Source organism: Aotus nancymaae, unplaced genomic scaffold (genome assembly GCF_030222135.1).
Source record: "Aotus nancymaae isolate 86718 unplaced genomic scaffold, 86718_ANA_hifiasm-v0.15.2.pri h1tg000059l, whole genome shotgun sequence".
NCBI lineage: Eukaryota > Metazoa > Chordata > Mammalia > Primates > Aotidae > Aotus > Aotus nancymaae.
This window is the reverse complement of record NW_026988473.1, coordinates 30,465,718-30,488,553: the sequence shown is the minus strand read 5'-3', so window position 1 is coordinate 30,488,553 and position 22,836 is coordinate 30,465,718. Positions and strand designations below refer to the sequence as shown.

The 22,836-nt window shown below is 36.4% G+C and overlaps 2 long non-coding RNA genes across 2 annotated transcripts in view; one reads left to right on the top strand and one right to left on the bottom strand.

Annotated features, from left to right (window-relative positions):
* LOC135270198 (uncharacterized) overlaps window positions 1-11,205 on the bottom strand; it is a 45,981-nt gene extending 34,776 nt beyond the window's left edge. The window contains exons 1-2 of the long non-coding RNA XR_010338405.1: window positions 11,141-11,205; window positions 9,641-9,643 (exon numbers count right to left, since the gene is read on the bottom strand). This is a non-coding gene — a long non-coding RNA (uncharacterized LOC135270198). The remainder of the gene's footprint in view (window positions 1-9,640; window positions 9,644-11,140) is intronic.
* The window catches only part of LOC105717232 (uncharacterized), a 45,700-nt gene continuing 29,366 nt past the window's right edge, over window positions 6,503-22,836 (top strand). Inside the window, exons 1-2 of the long non-coding RNA XR_010338404.1 lie at window positions 6,503-6,577; window positions 22,005-22,049. This is a non-coding gene — a long non-coding RNA (uncharacterized LOC105717232). The remainder of the gene's footprint in view (window positions 6,578-22,004; window positions 22,050-22,836) is intronic.

The window sequence follows — 22,836 nt, the reverse complement described above, 5'->3', positions numbered from 1 at the left end:
CTAGGTGAAATAGGTGAAAAAGCATTTCAGGCAGATGAAACACCTTGTAAAGACTTTATGGCCAGGACAAGTTTGGTGTGTTTGAGGCATGGAAAGGAGGCCAATCCTGGCTATTCACTAACAGGTAAAGGAGAGAGAGATTCAAAGTAGACCGGAAGGATCAGCAGAGGCCAGATCCCTCCCCATTAGAGGGAGTTTAAATTTTATACAAAGGGTAGTGGGTGGTGTTTTAAGCAGGGAGTGGCATGCTTTTGTTCATGCTTTTAGAAGATGACCCTGGCTGTCATGTGGACAATAGATTGAAGAGAAACAAGATTTAAATGAGAGACCAACTAAGAGACTACTGCAACAGTCCAAGGAGGAGGTGTTATTGCCTCAATAGAGGGTGAGGGAATTAAGATGAAAGGAAATAGATAGACTATTAGAGATATATGCTGGAGAACAAGTTATAGGGCTTAGTCATTATATGTGGGGTACAGGGGTAAGAAAAAAGAAAGAATCAAGCATAATGCCGACTAAATGCAGACTATTCTTTCACAAGTACTTGAAACCCCTGTTAATTTTAAATGAGCTTTATCCATTGTGAAACTTGAAGCTTAGAGCTCTTTGTCATTCCCTATTGCCTACTGGAAAAAGGCTACACTACTTAGCATGGCACAAGGACAGTCTCAATCAGTCTTTTGCCTGAATGGCCAGCCTCATTTCTTCACCTACATCTAGTCACACTGAGCTGCTCACTCTTCTGGGAACACGGCACAATGACAAAACACATTCCCTTCTCTCTGCCTGAAGTATCCTTCAAGCTCACCTCCATGAAAGCTTCCGTATTGACAAGGTGTTTCATCACTTCCCCTACTTTGTTCTCATAGCATCCCGCTGACCCCTTTCTTTCTTCTTGTCTCACCATATGTTTGTGATCCATCCCACCACATGCGCTATGTCTGTATGTCCCATTAACCATGGGCCTCCTGAGAGCCAAAAACAAATCTGATTCTTATTTGATATCACTGTCTGCTCCTAGCATAATCATAAGCACATGGTAGAGACTCAATTAATGATTGTCAAATGAGTAACAGAGATAGCAGAGATGACTGGAAGTGTTTCACAGTTACTGGTAGATAGACTTATTTCTAATGGATATCAAGATGTCATGATTTCTCTCTAAGTTAGAATCAAAGAATCCCAAAGGCCCACCAGAAAAGACAGAAATATGATGCAAACACTTATGAAATCATTCATTTGACACCTGTTATGTGTCATGGTTCCAAGTGTCAGGGGCGTAGCAGGAGATAAAGTGGACTGGCCTCAATTCTCATGGATATTACATTCCTTTGAGTAGAAACAAACAATAATTAAATGTACAAAAAAGTGAGTAAGGTAACTTCACATGGTTGTGACCACAATAAAGCAGAATAAAGTGATTGAAGCTGAGTGGGGGTTTCTGAAAGGTGCTTAGAGAAGATGTCTGTTAACCAGTAACATAATAACAGGAGAGAAAAGTTTCCAGGCAGAGACTTTGACATCTAACTACAAGTCCCAGAGTTAAAGAGAAAGAAAGAAGGAAGGAAGGAAGGAAAGAAAGAAAGAAAGAAAGAAAGAAAGAAAGAAAGAAAGAAAGACAGACAGACAGACAGACAAACAGACAGGGCGAAGGAAGGAGGGAGGGAGAGAAGGAGAGAGAGAGAGAGAGAGAGAGAGAGAGAGAGAGAGAGAGAGAGAGAATAAAAGCCTAAACCAGGTGTGGCAGCTAACATCTATAATCCCAGTATTTGGGAGGCCAAGATGGAGGGATCACCTGAGGTCAGGAGGGTGAGACCAGCCTGGGCAACATGGTAAAACCTCATCTCTACTACAAATACAAAAAAGTTAGATGGACATGGTGACAGGTGCCTGTAATCCCAGTTACTCAGGAGGCTGAGACAGGAGAATCGCTTAAACCCAGGAAGTGGAGGTTGCAGTGAGTCAAGATCATACCATTGCACTCCAGCCTGGGCAACAGAGCAAGACTTCATCTTAAAAAAAAAAAGAAGTCTATCATATACCCTAAGCTCTATTTTCAAATGTCATGTCAGACTTTATATTGTTTAAAAAATCAAAGCAAAAAAAAAAAAACAGTATATTTTTAAAGAAGTTTAAAATTTCAGTGAAATCATACTTTACATACATTTCTATAACCTACTTGCCTTTATTAACTTGATATCATTTATTGTCATTAAACTTATTTTACAAAAATTTGTAATAGCTATATAGTATTTCTACATGGCTGTAATGTCATTTATGTAATCAAACCTCTACTTTTGTCCATTTATGTCATTTTCAATTTCTCATAAGTAACAGGAGGGTAAACATCTTTAATTGTAAATACTTTGCACATATGTGTTTTTTTGGTGTGTGTGACAAATTCTTAGGAGAAAAACCGCTGAGTAAAATATATTTTCATTCACATGACCAATTTGCCCTGCAGAAAGTTTGTAACAATTTACTATCCCACCATGAGTAAGTGGGGGTTAGATGCCTGATTAGAGATAGCTTATTTTGTATCATATGAACAAAAGGAGAATTGTGCAACTTATTCCCGAGAAAGGCCACCAACATGGTTGGAACAGCCATCTGAAACCTTCAAGGACAACCTTCCAGTAGCAGTTGTTTCTACAGACATCAGGACTGTAGGTGCAGCCCTTACCCCCTTGAAGTAGTTAAAAATCAGCCCCACTATTCTCAGTGGACAGAATGAGAGGAGTCTCATCTACTGAAACACGACTTGGCTGATTTTTTATTTTCTTCAAGCATCTGACCTAGAAAAAATCTGAGAGTTCCTAAACTTTACCAAACTAATCACCAATTTCATAGAAAATGGACAATTTATGCAAGAAAATCACTGAGACTTCAAAGGAACAGCCATTGCTAAATGTACCAGCTTCTGCTTTTCAATGACTATCTCAACAAAACATTCAGGGAAGACACCATTTTGTACCAAAAAACAAAAAAAAGCAAGACATAAGTAATTGTATGAGTGAGAAAAAGGTAATCTAAATGCATTGTTCCTACAACTTTTAAAAATTAATAAGTCATTTAAATTGTCTCTTATAATAATTGAAATTTATAACTAGAAGGGTTTTGAGATATCTTCTTGACTTATGATTTCTCACCTTTGAAGAAACACAGGCCCAATTTTCATGTAAAAATATTTTTGAGAGTCCCAACTTAATTATAAACTCTTTTAGTTTATAGTTTGAGAACATAATCATGACAATGAATCTATGAATCCAGAAATAATTTTTAAGTTTATTTTAATATCCCCAAAACAAACCTACACACTCCTAAAATAGAAACACACATATAAGGAAAACACATCATGTATTTAGTTAGTGGATCACTTGCAATGAACTCCAAGCACATTGATTGCTCCTTCCCCACCTCAGGAGTTTGCCTACTGCAGATTAGGAATTATTTAGCTTTTAATATTAGCAGTGAGAAAACTAAAGTGCATGAAAGTCATGTGCATCATCCAAACCATAGAATTAGCAAAGGAGCTAGAACTGGAGCCAGATCGCCTGATTTTTTCTCTAAAGTTCTTTCCTGAGCTGGATTGGGACTACAGCTAAACAAAGGGTGTCCAATCTTTCGGCCTTCCTTGGCTACATGAGGAGAAGATTTGCCTTGGGCCGCACATAAAATACACTAATACTAACAATAGCTGATAAGCTTAAAAAAATGCAACAAGAATCTCATAATGTTTTAAGAAAGTTTACAGATTTCCTTTGGTCCACTTTCAAAGTTGTCCCGGGCTGCTTGTGGCCAGCCAGCTGTGGGTTGGACAAGCTTGAGCTAAATCATTTACCACTGTGATCCCGAAAGTCACCTCACGTTGCTAAGACTCAGTACCCTAATTCATGTAGTGAATAATTATATAATTCATTTAGATGCTTCCTCTGAAAGCCCAGTTTCTTACCCAGACCAGGTGCTCTGTACGCATTAGCTATGTTCATTATTGTTATCTTGATTATTTCCATTTCCACAATATCTTTGCTTTAGACTTTATGACAAACAAATGAAAGTGCACCAAACCTTTACAGTTTGTCTGCCAGGGCTCTCTGCTTATCAATTCTTCAATTACCTAATGCAACCCATATCATTCAGGGCTTCAGAGATGCCTTCCCATTTTGATTGGAGGAGAAATGTTTCCCTCTCTGTAACTTATCAACTAACCTTGCCTCTTGGGTATTTACATAAAGAATGGGAATTTATTTGTCAAGAAACTGTGAGAATAAATTGCCCTTAACCATTCTCCCACAACTATGTGCTATAAGTTTGTTTGCATCGTTCATTTCTATCTCTCTGCAGGCTGATACAGTTAGTTTTTAAAAAGTGAAATCTTGTGTGTCTTGACGAGTGAGATCATGAACTCTGCTGAAAAAATGCTATTATTTCTGCTATGAAAATTGGTTTATTTAATGGATTTTCATTTAAATGCATTGTTAAGCTAAAACAAACAAAGAAAACAAAACGGAAAAGCAACATCCTGATTTTCCAACATGATAATTAGAGCCTAGAGAAATTCAGAGATCCTTCTTTCCGCTCTCTTTTCTGCTGTGTGGTCATTAGCCTTGTAGCATAATCAAGATGTAACTCTAAAGCAAACTTCATCAGGAAATAAGAAATTTGCTACATTTTGCAGAGGACTATCATAAGTATTTCAAATTGCTCTTCTATATGCACAAATGGCGGAACATTTGATGCTTTTCTTGCCGGACCATACGTACATATCACGAATTATCATATACATTGGATATGTGCTGTCTATGACAAAAATACATATGGGAAAGAGAAGTTTGTTCTATTCCTTTAATGTAAATCTTAAACCAGACTGACATCAGTTATATTGGCTAAAAGCTTCCTGAATCTGCCGCAATAAAAATATTGTTTGCTAACATAGGAGTTGGTGATCAGCACAGTGATTACGTCCAAAACTGAGTCAAGTGAAGAAGAGAAAGGGAATGTAAGTTAGGGGAGGAAATGTCCATGCCGCACATTTATAAGACAAAGACAGAATCTTGGCTCAAACATTCATAAGTTGATCTTGGACAAGTCACCTAACCTCTTCGAGCAGTTTTCCTCATTTCATAAAGTGGAAATGTTAATCTTGGCCAATTTACCTATCAGGGTTGTGATGAGAATCAAACCAGGTGATGAACATAAAAAGATTTTGCAAATTAGAAGTGTTTTCAAAATTACAGGAGTAAAGTTACAGCTATTTCAGTCTCTCTTGATTTGTGTTCACGGAAGAAATTAGATGAGACATAAAAGTAGACTCAGCTTTAGTTCTTTATTTTCACACATAGTGAAGTACATATCATCTGAGAGAGAAAACAATGCTTTTATTCTTGCATTATTAAAAAAACAAAAATGAGATATCCCGTTGAACGCTGTGATCTAATCATGCTTTGTTGTATTTCATTTCCTGTATAGTGGACATTCTTATCTGACTATCAAACGTTAGGGTCACAATGTTGAAACTCCATATTCACTTTTATCTCCTCCCTCTCTAACAATCAGCTTGGTGCAATCAGTATCAGGACTGCCTTATCTGCCCTCTAAAATATTTTTCTGTTAATCACCAGGTAATTCAATTGAGACAGTGATTGTGTCTTAAAAATAACTGAATGTATACAGTTTCCTTTTTGATGAACTAATTCCCTAAAATAGGTAAATTTTATCTTTGTGTGTGTATATATATACATATCTGTGACCTTTTAGAAATTACTAGCAGCTCTAAAAACATCATTTTTAAACATAATTTTAACATAAATCATCCTAACCAACACCATAACAGAATATATATTGTTCCCTTATTTTAAACTAAAGATCAACTTTAAAAAAAGTTTTCCATACATACGATCAGGTTATGAATAAGATATAGTAAGGAATGGTTCTTTTTAAAAAGTTGGGGTTTTTGAAAACAAAAATATTATTTGTTCTTTTTAGGCAATCTGGATTTTTTTCCTATTCACTGCTATCATCAATTATATTTAATTTAAATCTCCGGCTAATATCTGGGGCCCCTTGTCCCTGGGGAAAGTTATATTCCGAAGATTGTTTTAGAAAGATTCTAGTGCCTGTGTGCTCATCACTGAGCAAAGGGGAAGACTGAGAGTGAAGTTTTACAATGAGTTCCGTGAAAAAGCAAAGACACATGCATGTTTTCTTAGTGACGCTCGTATGCTTTTAGTCCACCTTGTGACACCTGTGGCTGCTCTATGGCAGACAGCATGTGTCTGGTGGCAGCACCCACATGTTAAAACCCAGCATGCAAAACCAAAGTTATCAATATGTGATTTACCAGTGAAACAGCCTGCATTTGCTCCCTTTAAGAAGAATGGTGCCTGTATGTGAAAATCACGGAGCATGCACTGTTGGTGGCACTTGGTGGCTTATTCATTATTCTGTTTGGTAGATTGGAGAGGCAGAAGAATAAAAAGAGCTATTGTTCTCATTTCCATGTGATTTGACTCAGGCATGTTTAAAGGGTAGCTCTTGTACCATGGAGATGAAGATTTGATCCTGCACTGCTCCTAAGGTAAATATTTTTACTTAATTTGATCTAAATGAACATTGGACTCTACCCTTATTTTTTTCTCCTGGTATTTTCTCTTCTCATTAAAATCTCTGATGCTGCTTTGTCATAGTTTCCACTGACAACAGGGTCTCATGCTCATTATATGCTGGCTCTGAGTTTTGGGACAAAGGTCACTTAAAGAGGAGAAAATCATGTTAAAGAAAACTTGGAGAGAAAATTTGAATATGGCAACAACTATAAATCTGTGATAAATATAATGAGTTTTGACTACTTTTTCTCTAGAGAAAAACTCAAGCCATCAAAGAAAATTTCTTAACCAGTAAACTTTCATTTCACAAACTATTGTCTTTTAACTTCTTACTGATTTATCCTCTTTTGGAAATGTAAGCGCTTAATGACATATTGACTCCTGCTGAAGCCACAAGCCAATTACAAATCTTTCCAAACAGATTTTTTTTTCATGGGATGATGGGGATGGGAACATGTGGAAGAAGATAGAAATAAAATTAAAAATTCATTGGGAAAACAGAATAAGAACCATTTAAACATGAATTTGATTGTAAGTGACAAGGTACAAAAAACAAGGTGGTTTATCTTTTATAGAATCAAGTATAAAAACTTCAAAATAATAGGAAAGATGTGTTAGCAAAACCAGGCAATATGATAACACCAATTGTTATTTACTGAACACCTTCTGTGTGTTAGGCATATGCTAAATATAGTGGTTAAATATAGTATTTATCTCATTACGGGTGTACCCAGAGATAAGCCCATTTGGATTGTATAATAATATCTCAACTTCTGGATCCATTTCATTTAATATCCTTGCTCTAGTATGTGAAGTATGTATGTTATTTGCATTAACAAAGACTGACCTGAATGCTGTGTAGCCCACAAAGTGCTGAGGGATGAAAGGGGAGCTACCATCACATCTATACTCTTCCAAAGTTGGATCATGCGAAGTTCCCCTTCCAGAGAGCTCTGGGTTACTACCCCAGGCAATTCCATAAACCTGTAAACATCGTTTGGTTCATGATTTTCTTTTCTACAGTTATGCCTTTGTTTATTTTTTGCATTAAATGTGAATGAATTAAACATTACTATGTGTGTGCTTGTATGAACGTAATCTTATGAATATGATGTACAATGGCTATGAAAGAACTTAACTAAAAAAAAAAAACTGGCCAAATTTGAAAACAATTAATGAAGGTAATAACTTGTTAGTTGTATAATGCTAATCAATATTAACTATTGAAGAAATTATGTCCATTATTATGGGTTTTGGTGTATCTTTTGGGGTAATTATTAGCATTCAGAATACATAAAATTTATTTTTTAAAAATTTATAGGGATTCCACTTTTATTTATCATAATTAATTCTTTAAGGCATTTTTCAGGCACAAATCTAAGTATAATTATTCTCATTTTACTAAATGAGAAACTAATACCAGTAAGTTTCATGATCTGCTCAAGGACATACATATGATGAAGTTGGAGTTTAAACTGTCTAACTGTTCTGTCTGACTCCAAAACTAATGTTACCAAACCCTGTTACTATGGAATAATGCTTGTCTAACAAACAACTAGCTCACCAAGTGAGAGTTTATAAACTTTTTCTGATAGTTATGCCATTGTTCAGAATAATTTTTGAAGTTGTCTTTAAGTCATGTCCTTGGAGGCTATTTATGGAGCTCACAAAATAATGTTTCATTACTTTGCAGTCATTTGACCACCTATCTTGTTGATAAGAACTTTTCCTGACTGCAACCTGAAAAACTTCTAAGAAGACCAAGATGTTGGCACCATTGCTACTTTTTAAAAAATATGAGATACAGTCCCTAGGTGCTGAAAGTGGAGTCTCTAAACTGGCTTTAAAACTGATAATATTATTGCTTCCCAACTAATTTTGTACATCTGTTAAAAATATAGTTTTATCAATCATAGACTGAAAGATCTTAGCATTTGGAGGATATTGAAAGACTCTGAGATTCAGAAAAGATAACATAGGAGCCTGTAATCCCAGCAGTTTGGGAGGCCAAGAAGGGCGAATCACCTGAGCTCAGAAGTTCAAGACCAGCCTGGCCAACATGGCAAAACTTAGACTCTATCAAAAATACAAAAAATTAGCTGGGCGTGGTGGTGTGCACCTGTAATCCCAGCTACTTGGAAGGCTGAGGTGGGAAGATCGCTTGAGCCCAGGAGGTCAAGGTTGCAGTGAGCCAAGATTCTGCCACTGCACTGCAGCCTGGGTGACAGAGGAAGACCCTGACAAAAACAAACAAACAAACAAAAACACAAACAGGGAAGTTAGGATAATTTTGTTTTGCAAAAAAATTTCTGAAGGATAAATTCCATAGAGGACAGTGGAATAAGACATTCAAAGTGCTAAAGGAAAATAGCTATGAACCTAGAACTCTATGCCCAGTTTAATTATCATTTAAGTAGGATTTAAGACCCTGCTTTTTGGCAAGACCAACATGGCAGGTAGAGGGTTAGAAGTTGAGAACAACAACATTCTAGTAGAAAATGCCTGTGTGATGCATAGTCCAATTGAAGGAAAATATTTCTAAGAGAGCTTTCCTGAGATCATGGCAGTTACATACATCTTGTCATTTGCAATGAATTCTTTAGAGACACTTTTACAACACAGTACTCACAGATTTCTACTTACAAAACCAAGCAACAAGATTCCAATAAAAAGATGAGCTCACAATAAAAATTTTTTAATTTGGAAAAATTAAAAAATTAAATTTTTGAATTTAAATTTAAGGCTTTCGTATTAAATTTCAGTACAAAAGTATCATACAGCCAGTAAATGCAACAAACAAAAGAATTAGCACTTCTGAAAAATGAACAGATAAATTCACAAAAACTCCAACATAATTATATTTTCATTGAAATTAAAACTCATAGAATATTTGCAAAAGGATACATACAAACATGACAGTACTTCTGAGAAGGGAGACCCAGGAATGGGGACAGGAGTAGGGAGGAAACTTATGTTATGTACACACTGTCTTTTAGTAAAACATATGGATTTTTGCAGCATACACTTTTAAAAACATACTTAAAATAAAGCAGTCTGGTACTATGATGTTATCATTGGATAAAATAGACTTTCAGGAAGAAAACGAAGATGATCATTTTTTGATCATTAAATTCTTGTTAACAGCAGAGATAGAACCATCCTGTTTCTGAGTGCTCTCAAAATACAGTTCAAAATACATAAAGGAAGAACTAGACAAATAAACTATCATAATAAAGATGTTTGAATTATACCCTCTAGAAATTGGTAAGTGGAGTGAAAAAAATCAATTAGGCATATAGAAAATGTGAACAACATAATCAACAACTTTGATCTAATTGACATATATAATCCTGTACTCAACAGAGAATATGTTTTCTTCTTAAGACCACTTGCATATACAAAAATTGACCAGTATCCCTGGCAAAGGAATCTCAACAGATACTGAAGAATCATTATCCTGTAGTCCACATTGTATGATGCAAAAACATCAGCAATCAACTATAAAAAGAAGGAAGAATCCAAAATAGTTGGAAACACAAAGTTCTTCTTGTAAATAATTCATGGGTTAATGTAGAAATCTTAAAGGAATCTGTGAAATGCCTGGAACTGAATGACAGTGAAATCACTACGTATCTAAACTGTCAGAATGCAGCTAGGAAAAGACTTAAAGGAAAGATTGTAGTCTTAAATGCATAAATTTTAAAACAGGAAAGATTGAAAATAAGTAAGGCAATCAGTTCAAGGAGGTAGATAAAAACAGTATTGCATACTTGAAGTAAATGGAAAGAAACAGTAAGTGCAGAAAACAATAACATAGAAAACAAAAAAAAAAGAAGAAATGAAAGTTAAAAGCTGAGTCTTTGTAAAGACTAATGCAATACATAAATGACAAGACTGATCATGGGAAAAAGAAACAGTACATAGACAAACAATATTAGGAATGAAAAAAAGAGGATAACTTTAGATGCATTGAAGATTGTAAGACCATAAGAAAATACGAGCAACTGTATTCCAGTACTATTGCAATCTTACATAAAGCAGATAATTTACTTAAAAAAAATCCATGAGTTACCAAAATTAAATTAAGAAGGAACAGATTATTGTAATGTACATCTAATAATTGAGGAACCTAAATAAATAATGAGAATTTTGTTTACCAAAAGGAAGTGTCAGACCCAGACAGATGCCTTTAACATTGACACGTATGCTTTATATGAATTATTCCAGAAATTAGACTGAGAGGAAAAGCTGCCCATCCACTGTTATGAGTCTATCAAAACTCGACAAAAAAGCATTTAATGAGAAGATTATGGACCTCACTCACCAATGAATACATGTGCACAAAACTTGAATAATATATTAGCAGAATAAAAACAACATTGTATTTAAAATACGTGGTGACCAAGTGGTATTGATTTCAACAATATAAAACATGGCTCTCAGGGCAACGTTAAAAAGTTAGAAAGATCTTCAAGTTCAAATAGTAGGAAACTTGTTTAAAATGGCTTGAACAAGTATGCATTTATTTTACTCACATAAGAAATCTGGAGGTAGTCAGTTGCTGGTATTGGTTCAGTGGCTCACCAATATCAGGCATGATGATTCTTTAGTCTTTTACCCATGGTTATGCAGGGGCTGCTCTCAGCTCTGACATTAGATAAAGATTAGAAAAGGGAAAAGGAGGATGGGTAAAAGGTTCCATCTGACATGTTTTTCTCTTTTATTTTTCCTGGAGTCTTCCTGGCAGAATTCCACTTAATAGATCATCAGCCAGACTGGCCAGAATGCCACCTGTAGCTGAAAGAGAGTTTGTAAAAGCAGTGAAAATATAAGCATAATTAGCTTCCACCATTGCTGCCCTGAACAAAATCAAGATTCTGTTAATAAGAGAAATGGGGAAGAATGTTTCTAGTGAACAAGTAGTATCTGTTTAAAAACCATGCAAATAAATTAATTATGTTAACAGATTAAAAGAGAAAATATTGATACGATCATCTCGTTAGATGAAAATAAAGCATTTAATCAAACAATAACTACTAACAAACTAGGAATTTCAGGAAATTTCCTCAACACAATAAAGAGTATATGTGAAAAACTTCTGGCAAACCATACTTAGTGCTGAAACTTTAGAAATATTATCTTTAAAGTAAGAAACAAAAGAAGGATACCATTATCTTTGATAAATACACTAATATATAATTACATGTTATGTATTCATATATGGTATATAAATATAGATAAATTATAGTAGATTCATTAATTTGGTGACATGTTATCAATCAAAGTGTTAAAATGAAGGCACTAGATCTTTACCTATCAACACTGATATATGCCAAACATATATTAAAATACTGAGTAGCCAAAGGATATATACTGTATAATGTCACTGATATAAATTTGAAAACCTTGAAACTACTACTATTTATTAGCACCTGACTTTGCAATAAACGTAGAAGCCATACCACCACTTCATCTAGGAAAAGAAAGAAGGAAAGGAGATAGATGAAGGTTACAAGAAGGCTTCTACTGTTTAGAAATACTTGTCTTAAAAAAAAAAAACTAAAGCAAATATGTCAAAATGTGTCAAATCTGATAATGGGTACATGGTTCTGTTTTGTGTTCTTTTCTGCACACTTTAAAATGTTTCACCCATTTCATAGGGATAAAAACCTCAAGAATGTCTTTTGTCTCTGAGGTCCCCAGTCTGTGACAAGTTCTAGAACCCCAAGAATGTTCCAGTGGTTTGCCTAATGTCCCATATGAGGGAGCAAGACCCTAGAGCTGCAAGTGCGCTGACCTCAATCATTCTGTAGGTTTCCTGGGCTCTTTGGTTCTCACCTCCCACCCTCAAGTGGCACCTTCTGAGGTCTCTAAACTGAAAGCCTATTGGCCCTGATTCTTGCTGCTTTTATGGAGCCCTGTAATAGTTTTTCCCAGGTGGAAGGAAGACAGGCATCCCTCAGTTTCACTCTTAGATGAGCAACTTACAGCCAAAACTCATTGTTTCCGGCCTGATGGCCTTGTAGTATGTAACATATAGGTCTGCCCTTCTCCCTTCCTGCAATGTTGGAAGAGCTTCAGTAGCAATGCAGTGTGCCCGAAATCAGCCCTCTCACTTGCCATGACCCCAAGATCCCTGAAAGGACCCAGTTCTCACTACGGGCAAGGGAGTACTGGTTCTTCTCTACTTTTAGGTTTTCCTTGAGGCTGTGGATTCCCACCTCTGCTGTCATCACTACTACTTCTTATCAGGGAAGTGAGGGGTGGGTCAGGGCAAGAGTAGGAGAAACTAGAGGTTCTGTGGAATTATTTGCACCTGCAGTCCTGGTTACATAATTTGTGGGGTTTCATGCAAAATAAAAATGTGGAGTTTCTTGTTTATGAACCAATTGTGGGGCCCTGTGTGACTGCATGGGTCACACAACTATGAAGCTTACTCTGGCACCTAGCCTACATCCTCAGCTGTGGTAAGTCCTCTTGCCTCCTCAAAAATAGTCCCACTAGCCTACCTTCACCTGCCAGCCAGATAGCTCAAAGGATAAAATCTCTCCATCCTCATTCAAAAGGGCTACTTCATGGGCAGTGGATGATTGGCTGCACAAATATCCATGATCTTTGCGTCCATGGTTAACAATAGGAAACAAAGAAGGAAAACAGTCTAAAACTGATATATTTCCCAAAGTCTAGGTTAACTATCATATGTTGAGCACCAGAAACTAAACTAAGAACTTCATACATATTATTTCATTTAATTCTTACAGAACCTTTGTATGTAGGTATTAGTATATTCTAATTTTAAAGATAAAGAAACAAAGATTACAGAACTAGTATGTTTTTGAGCACAGTTTTGTTTTACCTGAATTCCTATTCTCTTATTCCCTTTTCTAGACAAGAAAAGAATCTGAATGGTCCATTGATTTAGAATACAATTGGTTAATGTTGAACATTATTGATTAAAGACCCACTGTTCAGAGGACTAGATACCATGAGAAGAGCCACAAGACTTAAATTTCCTATGAAGTTTGTACATCCCCTGAGGACATGAAACCTATAAAGTATTCATATCAATACATTGTGTGGTGGACATTAGGACTGTTCACAGATATTAGCTTTTTTTCTGGCACATGATAGGACTGCACTGTCCCACCTACTTATGGCCATGTGACCTCCTATTTTTCAATGGAATGTAAATCAGAAGTGATGTATGTTACTTAAGAGAAGAAGCATTAAGACTCTATTTCTCTGCTACGTATCCTTCCCTCTGCCATGGAGATCAACAGCACTCCGAATTGTGACTGCTCTGTCATCTGGGGCTGCAAAGTGAGAATAACTACAATGTAGAGCAAAGCTCCTAGATGACCTGTGGCAGACATGTAGTATTGTTGTGAAATAATCCTTTGTTGTTTGAAGACATTGAGGATTTGGGTATTGCTTGTTATCGCACCACAACCTAATCTATCCTGATTCATATGAAAGGAACCAATGCTAAGGGGAGGCAGCCCTATCATATCATTTATTGCAATAGAAAATGAATTAGTTGCAGATAGCCTGACAAGAAACACCAAATTAACTGTCCATATTTGATTTATCTTCCAACTTCCAACCCAAATATGATAGCAATAGTAAAACACATATCCAGTGTTTGCTATAGGCCACTGTTCAAATGTTTCATGAATATTAACTCATTTAGTCCTGATGACAAGACTGAAAAGGAGGTATTTTTATCTTCCTTTTATAGAGATGGAAACTAAGCACAGAGAGGTTAAATTGCCCAAGATCATACAGCTAATAAGCAAGGAGAGATGGAATTTGAACTTCAGGAGTCTGATTCCCAAATGCATACCTTTGACTACAAAGTTCTACTTCCTCAGTGTAAGTCAAAACTTAAACCAATTCCAGGAGCACAAAAGCTGCTTCAGAGTTGTGAAGAATATAGATTGCTCACCTCCTCCTTATACAAATAATCCCTCTCCTCCCTGCCCCATCCCCTTTGCATTCAGCAACAGTACTCTGATTCCTTTGAGTAATTCCCTCTCCACCACTTTCAGCCAACATGGCTTGGATAGGGTTGACACAAGTCCTGCTCTAAGGATACATCTGGATTGCCTTAAACCAGCCAGTCTGTTTACTCTCTTGGATTGGTTTGGGGATTAGAGTCAGCGTGAAGAGAGGTTAGCTGGTGTTTTTGGAGAAAGGAAGGTTTCTTTCTCTGTCATTGTAATTGGCAGAGTGTGAGTGTGAAGCCTGCATCTGCAGCCACCTTAAAGCTCTAAGGGACATGATGGAAATTCACAGAGCTTGAAATGGAACCAACCCACAGGAAGCAAAGCCAAGAGCCAGATGCTACTGTCACTGTTTGAGCCCTGAATCAAGCCACACCTGAAGGCAGCTGTACCTGTGGACTTCTAAGTTTCATGAGCCAATTAATTCCTCTTTTTACCTTAATCCATTTTGAGTTGGTTTTCCTGTCACTTATAGCAAAAAACTCTGAACTTATGCAAAAGCAAATAAAATGAACAACAAGAGCAACAATAAAACACTTAACAATCTACAGAGATATAAACTATTCATTACTGCTTAAGGGGTGAAGATCAATCTGAATTATCAAAATGACTGAATCCAACATAATTAAAAAAACAAGACAAATAGCAAAACAGCAACTACATTTTATCAACTTTGGAACATCTCTAAAAATGTATTTAATTGCAAAGGAGGCACCCTGTAGATCTTAAATAACTTGTTATACCTTTCTTTAAAAGCAAATGGCTAAGAATTATTTCTAACTGGCACCGTAAGTCATTGTTGGAATACAAGAGACACTGTTCAAGCACTGTTTTAAAATTTGATGGGTTTACTTCTTAGGATGACTAAAATGCATTTTATCATTAGGCCTTCTTTGTAAAAAATATCATAATAATTCTAGAGACCCTTTCATGGCAGAAATTATTATTTATTGGTTGAATGACCCAAAGTGCCTATGAATTTAATAAAGACTTTTAAGTAATTTTTAAATTTATCTATCAAAATAGCATTTACATACATTTGGAAATTAGTCACATAGGGATGTACTGGCTCAGTTCACAGTCATGCTTACTCTACATATGGGTTCTCAGGACATCAAGTAACTAATAGTCCCTCTCCAACTGATGCTGAAGCTCAGTTTCTTTCTGGGCTTTCCAATTATTACAGTTGCTGAATTGATATGATCTACAACAAGAGTTGGAAAATTTTTTCTCTACAGGGCCATACAGTAAATTGTTTAAGCTTCTTGGGTCGTGTTGCAACCACTCAACTCCATTGTTGTAGCCTGAAAGCAACCACAAGCCCCACATGAACAAGCAAGCATGGCTGTTCTCCAGGGAATGTTTATTTCCAAAAACAGGTGGCTGGTCAGGTTCAGCTCAGAGGCCATGGTCTGTCTACACCTTATCTAAAATAACAACATTTTACTATTTTAGGTGGGTTGAGAAGTTTCTCAACCCTTGAGATTCTTGTTCCCTAAGTTGGAGTGGTTTCATGAGGCCAGACCGTTTGACTTGGGGAAAAAAAGCAAATATCCTGAAACATACATCGTATTTCTTCCAGTTAGTGTTAACTGTAATTGCTAATCATTGTCCAATGAAGAGAGTATAAAAATAACAATGTAACGAGAACCAGTATGTGCCAGGACTGTGTTGTCTGCTTTATTTATGCAACATCCTTGAGTACTTACAACACCAGAAAAGATGAATATGTAGAGATAGAAAAGCCTCATAGGAAAAGGAAAATTTATAGGTGTGAGACAACAAGTGCAATGGAAAGAACTTGAGTTTTGGACAGATATAGACGTGATTTCAAGTCCTGGCTTCACTCCTCCATTCCATGTGACCTTGGCCAGATTTTATACCTCTCTTGAGTTTCCTCATTCATAATTGAAAATATAAAATTATATGAGAAAATTATATCATAATTGCAATGTATAATGTTACCTATCTTTTAGAGACATTGTAAGGGTTTTTGAAGTGAGCCAAAAAAGCATGTAGCCCTGAAACATGGTAAGCACTCATTAAACCTGAGCCATTCCATGTGTTACACATAATGATAAAGTGACTTGTTGAAGGTCACATAGTAGTATGGGTGGAATTAGGATTGGCACTCCAGCCCGACTGACTTCAAAGCTTGTGAACTTTCCACTGCATTGCACGGCCTCCCAGCTATAAATTTGAAGTGGTGTTATTCGACTCATGCATGGAAATTGCTCAGTGTATCAAAATACGAAATCTCCAAAGCCAGTCACATGAGGTGAGTCATCTCTGTTGGGCCATGGAAGCTGGGTGCATGTTTCTGGAAGTAAACATGACATATCCAGCATATCTTGTGGCTGATGCTTCCATGTAATCCTCAATTTGTCTTTTCTCCACATGCAGACGCTATGGGAAATACTTGTGACTTCTAAGTCTAGTTCAGATTCTCTTGGCTGCCAAATTCCAAAACAGCCAAAAATGTGATTTGCACTCTTAGCCTCTCAGGAATCTCTCCGTTACCTCAGAGAATCTGGGCACAGACAGGACTCAGAGTGGAAATCGCCCAACCTTTCCACTACCACTCTCTTGAAAGAGACAGATCAGATCAGCATCTCTCAACTGTGGCTCATGAGGTGTGTGTGGCTATGTCAAGAACATTCTCAAACAAGGTATGTTTAATGTATACATTTTAGAGTTGGAGACGAATGGAGAGAACATCTGCATCTACACCCTCATTTTGCAAATGTGAAAATCAAGGCTCAGAGAAGTTAAATAACAAATCCAACACTTCTAGATTCCAGTCCCTGATTATTTCCCCCACTCTATATGTAATTTGGAGTAACGAGAGGGAGAGGGACACTTAAAACAGGGTTGCGAGATTTAGCAAATAAAAATATAGGATGCCCAGTTAAATTTGAATTTCAGGTAAGTAATAAATACTTTAAAAGTATAAACATGTCCCCTGCGATAGTTGGGACAATGTTTGCAACATATTTATACTAAATAATTATCTTTATCTGAAATTCAAATTTAATGGGTACTGGTATTTTACCTGGCACCTAGTCCAATCAAATAAGCAATGCCAAATTTCTGTTTTCCGAAAATCATTTGAAAGTGTCAAGTTAAAATCTGGCTTAAGTGGGAAAAAAAAAAAAACCTGAGTAGACAGGAAGAACTCAAAATCTCATTAATTAAAGGTGAAAATAATCAATGACTAGAAATGAACTTAATGAAACTTAAGAAGAATAAGAAAGAAACAAGAAGTAAAGGAAGAAGGCAGAAAATACAGACCCTCTAGAAGCTGATGATCTCTCTGTTATCTGAATCAGCTTGACAAGATAATGTTCAACCTACTGTCTTTTTCTGCTGTCCCCATTCACCACTTATTCTTCCTGCTCCAATGTTACTTTCCCTGCCATATACAGCCACCTTCCTCTTCTCTGCTAAAATTGCATTACATTTAACTTTTAAATTTTAAATCAAAGCCATACATTTAGATGATTTAAAACTCAGAGTACTGAAAAGCTTAGGAAAGCTCTAGTCCTTTTCCTTACCGTTAGGTTCTTTTGAGGAACCTAAATTAGGGTAGTCAGATTTAGCAAATAAAGATACAAGATGGTCAGTTAAATTTGAATTGCAGGTAAACAATAAACACTTTTAAATATGAGCATGTCCCATGCAATAGTTGGGACAACGTTTGCAATGTTCTTATACTAAATAATAATTCTTTATCCGAAATTCACATTTAGCTAAGTATCCTGCATTTCATCTGTCAAACCTAGCCTAAATCAAATAAGCCATACTAAGATTTCTATCTTCCAAAAATATTTGAAAAACTACTTTTAAACTTCATATATATTTCAAAGGTGACCAGCAGTTCTTGTTTCCCCAGAACTGAGGGGTTTCCTGAGACGAGGGACTGTTAGTGATAAAAACCAAGACAGTCTCAGACAAACATGTATTATTCATTGGTCACCCCATTTCTTATGTTAAAGATATTCCATCTCTCTAAACAATCGATCTTATTTTTGCTTATCAGTTTGAGACATTATCATTAATCTCCTACTTTGAGAGATATCTGTTTTGGTTATTTTTAAACAATTAGTACAAAACCGTTTCCATACAGCACAAGTTCACCAATTTGGCCTAAAAGCCTTCAGAGAGTAGCTTCAGAAAGAATGTCTTTTCTCTAATCAGAGAAAACAAGAATCACGTTGTGTGAGTGTCAAGTTGCCATTTTATTTTCCCACTGAAATACATTCCCCCACCTAGGAATCCTTTTAAATTTTCTCAACTTTAATTGCCTTTTTCCCCCCACAAAGAAGTCAATTTAAATTAAGCAGAATCCATCACTGTGATAATTTTTTAATGAGTAAAGATAATGTACTCTACAGAAATTGAAATGAGGTGTTCCCAGGATCATTTGTGAAGTCTAGCAAAGTCCTCCTAAGAGTCAGCTGAAATTAATGAATCTCAGAGTTTCAGGACCATCGGTACCATATAACTGAAGACTAGGTTCAATGAAAAAAACCACACACACAATAATAGTAGTTACACTTTCCAATTGAGCATTTATCTCCTTTCGTTCCAAGATCCTGAGGAATTTTATAAACATTAATTAAGCTCACAGGTGTGATTTATTAGATTAACTCACTGATAGCCATCAAGGGGTGTTTAATAGAGCTGGATTAAAAAGAGGACTAAATTAATGTCCCAGGAAGATTGCCACGCTGGGGTGGAACCCCCAGTATTGGAGGGAAGGTCAAGAGAAAACATGTGCTCCTTAGCTCAAACTTCTGGAACTAACTCTGGTCTCAATACATAATGACGACCCTTTCATGCTTCCTAATCTCCATTGAAAAATACTCCCTCCACAGCTTATTGAAGCCTCTCTTTATTGCTTCATCCTCATTCTTCTCTTGGGTGTCAAAGACAAACAATGGCTTGTGAAACAGGTGACCTTTAGTTCAACAAAAGAAGTTACTATGCTTCGTGGAAATCTGAACACACGTTTGGTGATGTTTTTAGGGTAGAAGAGATGGTCGTTGTACCGATCCCAAAACTAGGTTTTATTTTATAGGTTACTTGGGCCCTTTTTGGGTGGAAGGTAGGGTAAGAAAAACATTTTTGATCCTGTAGCAATATGTTGCTTTGACAGATTCCTTTGTCTTAAGAAGGCAAATGATGGCAAATTAAAAATAACTTATCAATAATAGTTTTCAATAATAGATTGAGTTTATGGAGATCCAAAGAGAATTTCCATTATCCACCCTGTGAGTTGAAGGTTTAGATTAGCAAGGTTAATACAAGGACAGTAAACTAAGTAATGTTTTATTGTCTTGTTTTAGCAAACCCTGAATCAAGAGGGATCAAATGTGAGAAAATTGGGGAATTGGAAACCCAACTTCTCATAAAGTATGGGATTCTAAAATAGAACTAGAACCCTAGACTTTAACCTTTTTCCTCCAGGATGAGCAAATTCAATCACCTCACTATACAGATTATAAATTTGAGTTCTGGAGAATTAAAGTTATTTGAATAATTTAAGAAAGCTAATTAGTGGCAGATCCAGGATGGTAGACCATGCCTTTTCCTAATTCCTGTACCTCTGCTGTAAAACCACATGGACACATTGGCCGTTTCCTTCTAACATTGCACTGGCTGAAAGCATTTCAGAGACAGAAACCAGAGGCAAGTTTGCTTATCTGACAGACATAAAACAAGGGGAGCAATTAGTGTAGCTTTCTTGGGAGGGTGACAGTGATTTTTAAAAAAACAGCCTATTAAATACGCAAAGCAATGGAGGAAGGCAGCCACACGTCATAGATAATCCAGAAAGAGAATAATTCACCTTTGGGTAATAGAATGTGCTATAATCTATAATGTTTAAGCCAATGTTCAACATCTAAAAGGCTTAGATGGCTATACTCTTAGAAAAAAACAGGTACCAGGAATTACAATATTTAAAGAAACACTAGGTTGATCTTGGGAGAAAGATGGAAATAGTAAAGGCCCATGAATAGTAGTGTCTGGACTTAAAGAACCCTAAGCAAAAATTCCATCTACAATCTCCCTGTCAGATAACCACCCAACTACTCATCAACTTCACAAAAATAGGGTGCTCACTAATTTAGGTGGCAGGACTTTCCTTCCCAGGCAGGTTGTATCATTAGAATGCTCTTCATTATACTGAGCCAATATACTGCTCCCCTATGAGTACTGTCGAAGAATAGCTATTGTTCCACAGTTCAGCCCTACAAATATTTGATGTCTGTTATTTTTCAGATTGTACTGAGTTTTCTCTATTGGTTCCCCTCCCTGCACACTGTCCATGGTCCGTTCTCTGTCTTGTATGCCCTAGTATAGGTCCCACGAAGCTGAACCCTATAGAGAGAAACATGGGCTATATCTTCCCATCTGATTCCCATTTGAGTTTGGTCGAGGGGAAGGACCAAGAGGAACTTGGAGATCAAAAGGAAAAAGATGTAGGGAATTTCCTTCTTGCTCTTTCCTGGTATCTACATTTTTGGTTGTGTTTATGGCCTTTTGTGACTATGGTTCCTGTCCAATAGTCCTTCCTCCATGAATCCCTTAACCTTGTCTACACCTTTGTAAACAGCCACTACATTAAAGTCCCTTGAACCATCTAAGCTGGATTCCGTTTCCTGCTAAGACTTTAGTTGATACACAAGTTAAAGAACCATTCTGTTTCTGGAACTTCTCCTCAATTAATATGCTTTTCAGACATTCTCATTATTTTGGTTGCTTCCATTTGGTCACAGTCTAGTTGTTCAAGTCCTTCCTAAAGAGTTTCACCTGTAGTGTGGGCCAGAGCAATTCAGATTTAATCTATTAGTACATCACTTTAATCTCCCTTGCTAATAATGTCCTTTCTCTATTAATTCATGCTGTATTTTTATTTATATCTTTTTCTTTCTTTTTTTTTTTCAGCTATCTTACACCGGTGCCTCACCTGGAGCTTACATTCAATTCAACTCCTAGATCTTTTTTTTTCATGTGATTTTTCTATTAAGCCAGGTCTCTCTCATCTTCTATATTTTACTCCTTGTCAGGAGACTGAATTATTTAAAAGGGCTGGCCCTGGTATTAACATGCTGGTCCTTAATGGTGACAGAGCACAAGGGCACACTGTTTTAAAAACACTGTTAGAAAAGAACATTTTAGTTTCTCTTGTCCTAGACTCTGTTTATTCTCAGAGACTGTGTCATAAAATTTTCATGAACATTAACTTCCTTTGACTTCCATGGCCTTGTCTGTCCTGGGCCCTGTATTTTCTTGATTGTCTTGGGTTTTGTTAACTACTTTTCCTTTTTCTCCTTCTTTAGTTTAAGTATTTCCAAACATTCTCTCTAAGGCTTTTATCACTTCTTTGCAGAACCAAGAATGCACACCTACCAAGGGCTACTTTGCACTCCACTGGGTAAGTCACTTTCTGATCAATCCTCCCCAAAACCATCTGAAATAGTTGTGTTCTTACTTTATCAGTGAAGAACTTGACCTTATGCACTAAAGAATCTAAGGAGAGAGGTTGCCTCATAGAGGTGAGCCAGACCATGTAGAATGGTGGGCTTTTAGGGCAGGTGGCCTGGATGATCTGTAACAACCTTTCTGTTTATATTGCCACACAGTAATAAGAGATGACTCTGAAGGAAACACGTGCATGTGGATGGCATAGTGGCTTCCCAAGAGGGACACTAATCTACCTTTATCACTATTACTGACCAGCACTGTCATTTTATAAGTAGATTTGTCTGAGGGGCCTTAATAGTAAGAAATTTGGGCACAGGGTTGATTTCCTATATTTTGTGAGAATAGACAACTAAACATTCCCACACTAAAGAAAATGTTATTATCTTTACTACACTAATATTTTGTTAAAGAAAGAGGATTACAGTGTTATTTACAGTTACTGATCTGTGGATTAATAGGAAACGCTGCCCTTTAAATACAGTAATAACATGTTAGTTACTAAGAAAACTGAGGCCTGAGAGGTAGAGAAATTCTGATGAACATAAACAAATTGGGTATAAGAATGAAAAGCAAATCATTTTTATAGTAAATGCATATGAGCAAACCTGGAATAGTATTATTTTCCAATTGTCAATAACTGCCACCTATTGATTAACAGATTTCTATAGTATGTGATGTAAATATATCTTGTCTACTAAAATTGGAAAGCAAAATAGAAACTCCAAGATTTCAGAATT